Raw genomic sequence first — 12259 nt, forward strand, 5'->3', positions numbered from 1 at the left:
TTTGGAAAATTAGTATCAGTGCATCAGCTGTCTTACAAACACTTCTTTTAAGACCCAAGGTTGTCTGTTGGGATTCAAAGACTTTATCATCTGGCAGTTCCAGTGGTATGTTCCCAAATGATTGATTGCAGTTTTCCTTCCTCCCTTCCAGTTGCTTATTTGCAGCTATTTCTGGGATGTTACTTGTATTTTCTGCAGTGAAGACTGATACAAAATGTCTGTTTAATGTATTTCAAACTTATTTTTAGCTATTAATGCCCCAGTGCTTACTTTCCATAGGATCAGTGCTTCATTAACATTTTTTTAAAAAATCTAAAGCGACTTTTATGACTTTTTTTTCCTTGGCTTTATCTTGTACTCAGTTTCTTTCCTTGTTAATCTTGTAGTTGTAAAATTTAATTAGATCTCTTTTTAAATTTTTGAGTACATTTATGCTTTTAATTAACAAGGTAAAATACTGTATTTTGTAATTGTTTTTAAGTATACAGCCCTGTTGTTTTTGAATGTTTGCAGGAAACAAGGAGCTGCCAAATGCCATCAGGGAAGGAACCTTTGGTTCTGAATACCCTTTCACATTCTGATATGACCCTCCATGGCCTCCTTCACTGTTGTGATGAGGCCACACTTAAGTTGGAGGAACAACAGCTTGTATTCCGTTTGGGTAGCCTCCAAATTGATGGCATGAACATAGATTGCTCCAACTTCCAGTAATGCCTCCCACCCCTCTCTTTCACAATTTCCCATTCCTTTTTTTTTCTCTCTCAGATTATCCCCTTGCCTGCCCATTGCCTCCCTCTGGTGCTCCTCCCCCCTATTTCTTTCTTCCATGGTCTTCTGTCTCTTTCACCAATCAACTTCTCAGCTCTTTACCTAATCCCTCCCCCCTCCAGGTTTCACCTATCACCTGCTGTTTCTTTCCCCTCTCCCCACCTTTTAAATCTACTCCCCCAGTTTTTTTCCTCCAGTCCTGTCGAAGGGTTTCAGCCCAAAATGTCGACTGTACTTTTTTCCGTAGATGCTGCGTGGCCTGTTTAGTTCCTCCAGCATTTTGTATGTGTTGCTATGATTGATATATTTATTACATGTACATTGAACTGTACAGTGAAATGCATAGTTTGTGTCAAATCAAATCTGTGAGGATTATGCTGGGTAGCCCACAAGTGTCATCACACTTCTGGCATACCCACAATTTACTAACTCTAACCGTAACATCTTTGGAATGTTGGAGGAAACCGGAGCACCAGGAGAAAACCTACTTGGTCACTGGGAGAGCATACAAGTGGCAGTGGGAATTGAACCCCAATCAGTGATCTCAGGCACTGTAAAGTGACGCATTCGCCACTGTGCCGTTATGCAGTTCACATGTAAGTGGAGGCATCCAGTCCTGTGCATCGCACAGGTTTTGCAGCAGCTCAGTGTGCATTGGGGCAGGAGAAGGGCATCTGATTGGTCAGCTACAACCAGACTACACTTGGGAACAGTAAATGAGCAGCCTGGTCGGTGATGCATTCCTTCTGGCGTTTACTCTGGACTGCTGTTTGAAATGTCTAGGACCTCTTCTCCATTGTGAGCAAGAGATCCCTACAAATCAGTGGAGATGTAAAATGGTGTGAAAGAGGCTTTCAATTATCATTGCAATATTTCATCTTGCCAGCTGGTAATTTCTTATTGTTAACTGGTGGATGTATAATATGTTTTGGTATAGGGAAGGCAAACAAAGTGGTCTGTGAAACACTGCTGCTGGGGAGATTGGCTTATGGGAAGAGAATTTTAATTCACTTATCCCATCAATGGATTTGAGGATTTTATCTGCTTGTGGTATCTCTGCTGCTCAAAAGCCACTGTCATTGCACCTTAATAGATCAATGTGCTGTGATTGAGGTCTTAATCTTAAACACTCATATTCTTAAACAGTCTTATACTTGTACTGTATATTCTTATACTTCAGAGTGCAAGAAGCAATCCATAATTTACATGGTTTTACTGCAAAATTCTTGTGAGAAGCTTGTGTTATACAGCGGGGGCAGGACCTTATGATTTGTTAATGTTAAATGGGAGGCCCTTTGTTGTATGGTTCAGTGAACAAGATCACAATAATTTGGAACTTGTTATAAAAACAAGCATAATCTATATACAGTAGGTTAATGACTGAAGCTGAAGGCAACTCCAGTTCTGGATTGAAGACAATATAGTGTGAACAGTCTCCCAGTTGATTAGCACATTAGCTCCGGTGGGTAGCTCATCAGCAGTCCATTGCTTCAGAAAGATTGTGGCAAGTTGTTGATGTTGTAGCCTAGATGTTGACACCTGAGAGGCAACTTCTTGTCTTGGGGTATTCAGTACCTGGAGTGAGCTGCAGGTATAATTTCAACATTTAAAAGGTACGGAGGGAAGGGACTTTGAGGATTATGGTCTGAATGTAGACCACTGGGATTAACAGGGAGGGTATTGTGGTCAGCATGGACCAGGTGGGCTGAAAGGTTTATTTCCATGCTGTATTACTTGCTCTATATTGAAAACATCAATTGGAGGTGGCCTTCTGAGGGGGGAGTCCGATTTAAAAATGATGCTACCAGATTTTGGGTCTGAGGTGTTTGAGATCTGAAAAAGTTAGGCATGGTGATTGATATTCCCTACATTCCTCCTGAAGTTGTGGATTAAAATCATGTCTCTTGTGCCATGGAATCCACATTCCAAATTGCAGAGCAGCTCTTTCGGCACGTACTTGATACCTATCTTGTCTGAAATTAAGTGTTCCCTAATTCATATCCTTTTTCTGTTCTTCTGATTATACATATAACATTGATTCCCTGATAGGGTGTTGTCCTGTTTCAACAAGAAGTGTGTTCAATGCAGTAAATGCTGGATGGCTATTTTATATTGAAAGGTACACACTTTATCCAAGGTGATTAACAGTGCTTCTAATTTTCCCTGGTTGCTTTTCAATATTAATTTTTAAAGTGCACTTTTTTATTTTGTTAGTTTGTTGATGATTATATCTTGAAGGCATCAAATGATGCTTCAAAGGGTTTTGAAAAGCTTTGTTGTCATTCAGCCTTGAAGTCTTTAATTTAAAAATCTGAGCAAAATGAGCTTAGTCCTCGTTAGCACAGCATCATATGTTTACATTAATGCCTATGAAGCTGCTGTTGGCAACACAATCTCTCTACAGAAACTTTTTGTGGTTTGTATTAATGTTTCTTTATCTGGCATATTCACTTTGTTTCTTAACACTCCTGTTGAACACCTTTGAATTTTTAAAAACTTTGCTAAAACATTGTATAATGAAACAATCCTTTGAGATACCTGTAATCTATTAAATGTCATCGTAGTTTCTGCTTCAATCAGTAAGCACAAGAAGTACGCACATATACACTAGAGAGAGAGAGAGAGAGAGAGATCAACCTTAATCTCTGTCATAATGCACCATGTTATTTTCAGATATCATACTACCTCTAGTTGTACAGATTTGAGTGTAGGTTCTTTATTGGCCTACTTAAGAAATTTCATCTGGATGTGGAACTTTCTTTCCCCCAAACCAAAAATAAAGATGGAACTGAAAATTATGATACATTGAAAATATTTAAAAATTACAGAAACAAAATGCAATACTGAATAATCAATGAATGAAAATACATGCAATCTGTTTTCTGCTAATATACTATATCATCTCATTTTAATCAACTGAACTGCTCAAGGAAATAGCTTATATATAGCATGTAGTAGATTCCCATAAATGGCATGTAAACTGTCCTAAATTTCAAAACAAATGGAAAATATTAAACCAGAATCACTTAAATATAAGGCCTGAAATGCGGTCTTAGGGAAAAAAAACGGCTGAATTTCTGAATAGTCATTAACTTTGTACAAATTGTACTGCAGCTGTGCAGAATGTATCTAATTTATTATTCTTTTGGAAAACCTGATTTATGACAAAAATATTAACTGTAAATGAGGTTTGGTAAGTCTCTGTCTTGAGGATCGGTGAAGAGATTGCCTTATTTTTATTGTAGTCCTGATTAGTTCTGTGGAGAAATGTTATACCATTTGTATGTGTTGCATTTACCGCTTTAGAGTAAACTGATTTCATTGGAGTCACATCTTTTAGTGCTAGTTTTGATTTGATTCTGACCAAGTGCATACAACACAGAATTTTTGAGTAAGTGAAGGATATATGTCCATTAGTTTGAAAGTTGAGGATATATGGAGAACATATGATTTCTTTTTAAGCTGAATTCAAGGTGGAATACATTGTAACCTCAGTGTGCTGTTGATTCAGGGAATAACTATTTACGGAGGCTGATGGGGTGCCAGTCATCAGGTTGCTTTTTCCTGGCTGGCGTTGGCTTCTTGACAATTGTTGGAGTTGGACTGATACAGGCAGGTGGTGTCTGTTTCATCATGCTGCTGACATGTAGATGGTGGAAAGGCTTTTAGATACCAGCAGATCAGCTGTTCACTGCACAATACCCAGTCTCTTCTTGCTTGGTATTTGTATTGACACAAAACTGCAGATGCTTGACTCTGGAGTGATATACAGTCTAGTAGAGGAACTCTGTTGAGCAGCATTTGTGCGAAGAAAGGAATTATCAGTGTTTTGGGTCAAAAGTCTGCATCAGGACTGAGAGTGGAAAGGCGAAATGGCCAGTATACATTTTAGTCAAGGGGACTGGTGAGATAGGAATCAGGTGAAACGTGATGGATGAATATAAAAAATGTTCATACATACGTTGGTAAACAGCACAAGCAGGCCATTGTTTTTGGTCCATCTTGTTTTCTCTGCTAATCAATAAAATTTCTTCAAGGAAACTTTGAATACAGCTTTGAATTCTCTCTTCTTAAGAGAGTTTTGGGAAAGTGTTTATTTTGGAAGTCTAGTGAGCGACATAACCTATCCAGTATAGCCTAGGAGAAAATACTCATGTTGGTTTGGTTACTTCTCTAGGGAATTTGAAAGATTTTGTTGAATAGTATTGGTGTTTTTCTAGTACCTTGAAATGTCTGCAGCAGGTAGCCCAGGTCTTGGAAGCATATAGGAGGGCAGGGATCAATGCTTTCCAGCAAACCCTGAGATTTGTGCCAAATTTGTGGTCTTGATCTTCATTTAGCAGAAACCCTTTTCTCTCAATTCACCAATGACTTCTGGCAATGTGAAATTCACTACCACTTTCCTTGATACCTGTCTCTGCCAAGAAGTAGCATTGGAGATATAGGAAGTAATCAGTTTTCCTGGGTTTTGCCATGGACTTTAATTGGCATTGAGCAGTGTGCTGCAACTGGGTCAGTTTGGTAGATGACCTTACCTTTGCTGATTGTTTCTAGAGTGTAGTTGCCATAGATTTTTGGCTATTTCTGAAGATTTGCTCCACTCTTAAGGAATATCTTTTGGAGTTGAGATGCAATGTTGTGTCAAGAAAAATTGGGTTCACGTTTATCGTCTTATTTGACACTGGTCTTTAGGACTGATTAATATCATAGTATTGTGCCGTCATCGAGCAACTAAAAGATGGAGAACTTTGTGTAGCCAAGCTTATGATGGTAGGGTGTTTCCTGCTGCTTGATGGAATAAAGGCTTTTGTGAGGTCAAGAAAGCTGTATGCTGCTTCCTCAATTTTTCTTGGAATTGTCGTGTAGTGAAGGTCATGTCTTTACCTCTGGATGGATGGAATCCACAATGTGATTCAGAGAACAGCTCTTCAGCCATTGACTGGAGGTAGTTGAGGCTTACTTTATTAAGGTAGACAGTGGAGAGGCTTCTCTGTCAGACATCCCCTTTTTTGATGGTCATTTCTGATCTCTTTTGGTATGCCCTTCTCTTCTCAGAAGTTTGGGGCAGCGCTGAAGTTGTGACAGCGAATCTTCATTGCTGAGTTTTAAATTTCAGTAGAGATACATCTGTTCTCAATATCTTATTCACTTTCCAATGAAATATGACATTTAGTGCTTAATATTAGTTTGGAATCATGGAAGCTGGACCAAGTAGGTTGCTGTGGGGGTATTGTCAATGGTATTGCATCCAAGACAGAATCTTAGCTGACTCTTCAATATGCTTGTGTAGGGCTCTCAGTACCATTAACTATGGTGTTAACTGTTCAGGCTAACAAAATGGCTTCTCTGTAATGTTACTTAATGCTGTAATGGGTTTCTCGTCCGGGATTTGAATTTGTCAGATGTGGTGTAATTCGCCCCAGTTTAAACGAGGGGAGATGGATTTGGATAAGATTGAACTCTGGTGTAAGATCGAGGGAGTACTGGTTAGTTATGCCTGCGTAGTAACCTTATAACCATATAACAATTACAGCACGGAAACAGGGCATCTCAGCCCTTCTAGTCCGTGCTGAACACTTACTCTCACCAAGTCCCACCGACCTGCACTCAGCCTATAACCCTCCATTCCTTTCCTGTCCGTATACCTATCCAATTTTACTTTAAATGACAATATCGAACCTGCCTTTACCATTTCTACTGGAAGCTCATTCCACACAGCTGCCACTCTAAATAAAGAAATTCCATCTCGTGCTACCCCTAAACTTTTGCCCCCTAACTCTCAACTCATGTCCTCTTGTTTGAATCTCCCTTACTCTCAGTGGAAAAAGCCTATCCACGTCAACTCTATCTATCCTCATAATTTTAAATACCTCTATCAAGTCCCCCCTCAACCTTCTACGCTCCAAAGAATAAAGACCTAACTTGTTCAACCTTTCTCTGTAACTTAGGTGCTGAAACCCAGGTAACATTCTAGTAAATCTCCTTTGTACTCTCTATTTTGTTGACATCTTTCCTATAATTCGGTGACCAGAACTGTACACAATACTCCAAATTCGTCCTTACCAATGCCTTGTACAATTTTAACCTCACATCCCAACTCCTATACTCAATGCTCTGATTTATAAAGGCCAGCATACCAAAAGCTTTCTTCACCACCCTTACCAATGAGACTCCACCTTCAGGGAACTATGCACCATTATTCCTAGATCACTCTGTTCTGCATTCTTCAATGCCCTACCATTTACCATGTATGTCCTATTTTGATTATTCCTACCAAAATGTAGCACCTCACACTTATCAGCATTAAACTCCATCTGCCATCTTTCAGCCCACTCTTCAAACTGGCTTAAATCTCTCTGCAAGCTTTGAAAACCCACTTCATTATCCACAACGCCACCTATCTTAGTATCATCTGCATACTTACTAATCCAATTTACCACCCCATGATCCAGATCATTAATGTAAATGACAAACAACATTGGACCCAGTACAGAACCCTGAGGCACACCACTAGTCACTGGCCTCCAACCTGACAAACAGTTATCCACCACTACGCTCTGGCATCTCCCATCCAGCCACTGTTGAATCCATTTTATTGCTTCAATATTAATATCTATTGATTGAACCTTCCTAACTAACCTTCCGTGTTGAACCTTGTCAAAGGCCTTACTGAAGTCCATATAGACACCCCATATATCAAGTGGGGTGGACATGCGTATCTCGGACAAAGTGTTAATTCGATGTTTGAGTACGGTTAGAGCTATTGGTAAAGTTGAAATTGTAAGCGGAAAGATTGGTAAAATGGGGGATTTAGGCTTTGTGTTAGCGCAGATTGGTGCTGACATCACTGCGGTGGGATTGCCACTGTGTATCGGTGACCTCAGTGAGGTGGGGTCATGGGGCGTGCACATTGTCACAGAGGAAAGGTTTGACGTGTTTGATGGGACACCAGAGGGGTTTTCCAGCCACTGGTGGAGATTTTCGAGAATGGGGTCCTATCATTTTTGAAGAATGAAGGAAGGGAATGGTCAGATTTGGAAAATCTTAATTAGTTCCTCTCTCCCATGGAAGGGGGAGAGTTCGGAGTTGGCATCACCCATTAACTCCTTGGTGAATAAGGCGGTGTGTCCTCGTCAGAAGTTAAGAATTTTCTCAAGGAGGACTCGCACCCCCAAAGGGGAAGATGATTTTGAGACCTGGATAGAACGCGGCTCTCGGCTGCTGGGTGAGTGGCAGTGTTCTGAGGAAGAGAAACTGCAGAGATTGGTTGACAGTTTGAGAGGGGTGGCGGCTGAGGTAGTAAAAGGTGTGAAAGGTAACAAACCCTTGGCTTCCTGCAAGGAGTATCTTGAAGCATTGGAGGAGGCTTTTGTTCTTATGCAGGGCACGGTGGAGCTTTTTGGGGGGGGGGGGCGGTTTGGAGTCTGCGTCAGGAGAAAGGGGAAAGCTTTTGGAGTATCTTTTCCGGGTAGAGCAAAGGCTAAATTGTTTGAGGTGGGGGGGGGGGTGCATTTTGGAGATGGAGGTGAATCAGATAAGGATAGACCAGGTAGCCCGGGGTGCCCAGAGGCATGATGTCATTGCTATGAGTCTCCAGCAGTCCTGTAGATCATGGGCCCTCCCATCTTTTGTTCAGTTGCTCAGAAAGGTGAAGGAGGAAGAGGACGCATTAGAGTCAGAAGAGGGCTCTGTCAGTACTGTGCAGTCTTCAGTAGTAGCCCCTTGTAGTGAAGTAACTGGGGCCAGCTCCAATCGGGAGATAGTGAGGGGGGTCGCGGCAGGTGGGGTCCCTCCACGTGAGGGGACTAGCAGAGAGGGCCCCACCCTGAAGGGACGGGCTGCACAGTGGCCCGCGGGAAGTTGGGGTCCCGCGAGATGAGGTGTGTGTTATAACTGTAGGGAAGAGGGCTACTTCAGGCGGGAATGTGATCGGCTGGGAGCCCCTCGGAGGGAGACTGCACGGGTGTCCCAGCGGGATGGGGGTCAGATAGCTTAGAGGAGACCCAGTGAGGGAACCGCCTGGAGTCTCTGAGAAAACACTTTCCCAGCAATGTGCCACTGGACCCCTGAGAGGAAAAGACCCTATCCCAGAAGGATTGGTGGGACCCCGATCCAGTGTGCCGATCCAGATAGAGGGTATAGATGCAAAAGCCATACTTGACACTGGGTCACAGGTCATACGATTGTACCAGTTGTTCTACGATCAGTATTTGTTGTATTTGCCCTTGACACCCTTCAGTGCTCTGGAAATTTGGGGTATCAGTGCCGGTGATTACCCGTACAGTGGGTATTTGTCGGTGAGGCTGGAGTTCCTAGAGGCCGAGGTGGGAGTGTCTGAGGCTCATGAGGCCTTGGTACTGGTTTGCCCCAGACCCAGTTGTGACTGGAGGTGTGTCAATTCTGGTGGGGACCAACACCCCTACTGTGCGGAGACTCCTGAGGGCCTGCAAGGAGAAGGTGGGTGAGGACTTTTTGGAGAGCCTGTCAGTGCACCCAGTGTTTCAAGCTGCCTTTAAGGAGGTGTGTGGTTGCATGGGGCGGGACATGGCATTGGAAAGAGGAACTGTATGGTGTGCCCAGTCGAAGCCCAGGGTGGTATGACCCGGTGAAGTAACAAGAGTGATGGGGATCCCCAGGTACTCTGGAGTGCCTGAGGGTGAAGCCTTTTTAGTGGACACCCTGGAAGATCTCGAGGGGGAATAGAGATTCCTGGCTGAGGTGCTGGTGAGACCCGAGCTGCAGTATCTCTCAGTGCTACAGGCACGCCGGGTGGTGGTGAATATCATGAACTCTACGCAATGGGAGGTCACTTTTAAATGAGGGATGCCCCTGGCGCATTCGTTCCTGGTGACGGTGATGCATAGTGCCCTCGTGAGGCTCGCTGGGGGAAGGGCCATTGGAAAACAGGGATAAGTTGACCGCTGGGGTGTTTAACTTTGGGGCCTCACCTGTGCCCGAGAGTTGGAAGCGGAGGATGGTGGAGAAGATGTTGACGCTGAAAGATGTTTTTTCCCTAGGCGAGTTTGACATGGGCTGTTCCAGGAGCACTCGCCACACCATCCGGGTGACTGAAAACACCCTGTTTCGAGAAAGGTTGTGGTGACTGGCCCCTGCAGACGTGGAGGATGTGCGGTGGCATTTGTGTAAGTTGAAGGAAGCTGGGATCATTACGGAGTCCTGCAGCCTTTATGTGTCCCCGATAGTCGTGGCTAGGAAGAAAAATGGCAAGATTCATATGTGTGTGGACTATAGGACTCTGAATTGGCGTACTGTCCCTGACCAGTATATTGTCCCCAGGGTCGAAGACGCACTGGCCTGTCTGAGTGGGGTGAAGTGGTTCAGCGTGTTGGATTTGAGGAGTGGATGTTACCAGATCCCGATGAGTGAGGTGGATAAGGAGAAGACAGCGTTTATTTTCCATCTGGGATTTTAACAGTTCAAAAGGATGCTCCAGAGCATATCGGGGGCCCCTTCCACTTTCCAGAGGGCCATGGAGAAGACTGTGGGGAGATACGAACTTGCTTGAAGTGCTGGTATATTTGGACGACCTGGTAGTATTTGGATCTACCTTGGAAGAACAGGAAGTGTGGGTAATGAAGGTGCTCAACCGGCTGAAAGATGAGGGGTTAAAACTTTCCCTGGACATGTGCCAGTTCTGCCAGATGTCTGTTAGCAATGTGGGATATATAATCTCGTGTGGAATGGAGTAGCTACAGACCTGACTAAGATCGAAGCGGTGATCACCTGGCTGAGGCCCCAGACTGTGAGCGCTCTGTGCTCGTTCTTGGGGTTCTGTGGATACTACCGGAGATTCGTGAAGGGCTACGCCAAGGTGAGCCATCCCTTGAACCAGCTTCTGTGTGGCTACCTCCTCTGGGACAGAAAGGGAAAGGGAGGAGAGGCTGGGAGGCTGGAGAATGTTTGAACCCGTCAGAACCCTTTGGACAGAGATGGGATGACCAATGTGAGGCGGCTTTTCAGTCCCTGAAGGAGATGCTGACTCAGGCGCCGGTGCTGGCTTTTGCGGATCCCCGATTGCCCTATGTGCTACACACTGATGCCAGCCGGGAGGGGTTAGGGGCCGTCTTGTATCAGGATCAGGGCGCTAGGCTGAGGCTGGTAGTGTTTGTCAGCCCGAGTTTATCACCCTCTGAGAGGAACTATCCCACCCACAAGTTGGAGTTTCTGGCCTTGAAATGGGTAGTGGTGTATAAGCTGAGTGACTATCTCTAGGGGGCCAAGTTTGAGGTGCAGATGGACGACAACCCGCTTACCTACATCCTGACCTTGGTGAAACTGGACGCCACTGGTCATCGGTGGTTGGCCACGCTGTCTGCATTTGATTTTAGCCTGAAGTACTGGCCGGGGAGCCGGAATGTCGATGTGGATGCTCTGTCCTGATGGAGACATGAGGACCTGGAGGGGGGACGAGGAGTGGGAGAGCGTTCCTGCATCCGGGGTGAAGGCCATGTGTCAGTTTGCTATCACCGTGCAGGCTGAGGAAAAGGAGAGGCCAGATTGTACAGTGGTCCCATTGAAGGTGTCCGATGACACCTTACCCCTAGTTTACTGTGACATGACTGCTCTGAAGACCCCACAGCTGCCAAAGTTGAGCCCTGGGGAAGTGGCAGCTGCTCAGCGAGATGACTCTGGCTTTGGCACTGTTTGGTATGCAGTTGAAAAGGAGGACGTGGCCCGGGTGGAGAAGACACAACACGGCTCAGAGTCTCTGATACTGAGAGAATGGCCTAGGTTGAGGTTGAAGAACCAATTGTTATACCGGGTAACGTTACTCCCGGACAAACCTTGGCATTGGCAGCTGGTCCTGTCTGAGAAGTATTGGAGCGTTGTGATGAAGTCTCTGCATGATGACTCTGGGCACTTGGGGGTGGAGAAGACCTATGGGCTGATCAGGGTCCGGTTTTATTGGCCCCAAATGTGGTCGGAGGTTGATGAGTACTGCCAAGTCCTGCATGCCGTTGCATATGCCAGAAGATGCTGCCTGTGTAGGGTGATCCTTTGTTGCACTTGCAGAGTGCGGGGCCTTTGGATCTGGTGTGTATGGATTTCCTGGCCATAGAACCTGATACCAGCAACAGGGCGAATGTCTTAGTCATCATGGATCATTACACCAGGTATGCTCAGGCATTCCCCACCAAGGATCAGAGGGCGATTACGGTGCAAAAGTGCTATGGGAGAAGTATTTTGTGCATTATGGCCTTCCCCGGCGGATACATAGTGACCAGGGACGGGACTTTGAGAGTAAGCTCATCTATGAGTTACTGGATATGCTGGGAATTGAGAAATTGAGGAACGTGCCCTATCATCCGCAGGGCAACCCCCAGCCGGAGAGGTTTAATTGGACCTTGCTAGACATGCTCAGGACTCTGGACGTCAGCAAAAAGAGTTGATGGAGTCAACATATTGTACATCTGGTTCAGTGTTACAACTGTACACGCAATGACGCTACTGGCTACTCAACCTATTATTT

At 44.6% G+C, this 12259-nt stretch overlaps 1 protein-coding gene across 4 annotated transcripts in view; it reads left to right on the plus strand.

The window, feature by feature from the left end:
• ibtk (inhibitor of Bruton agammaglobulinemia tyrosine kinase) overlaps nucleotides 1-12259 on the plus strand; it is a 119366-nt gene that overhangs the window by 10225 nt on the left and 96882 nt on the right. Inside the window, exon 2 of one of the 4 annotated variants that reach the window (XM_073056416.1) lies at nucleotides 9786-10600. The exons of the other annotated variants lie outside the window; for them this stretch is intronic. The gene's annotated coding sequence lies outside the window, so the exon portion shown is untranslated. The remainder of the gene's footprint in view (nucleotides 1-9785; nucleotides 10601-12259) is intronic. 4 annotated transcript variants of the gene reach the window in all.

The sequence above is a fragment of the Hemitrygon akajei genome, chromosome 9 (assembly GCF_048418815.1).
Source record: "Hemitrygon akajei chromosome 9, sHemAka1.3, whole genome shotgun sequence".
NCBI lineage: Eukaryota > Metazoa > Chordata > Chondrichthyes > Myliobatiformes > Dasyatidae > Hemitrygon > Hemitrygon akajei.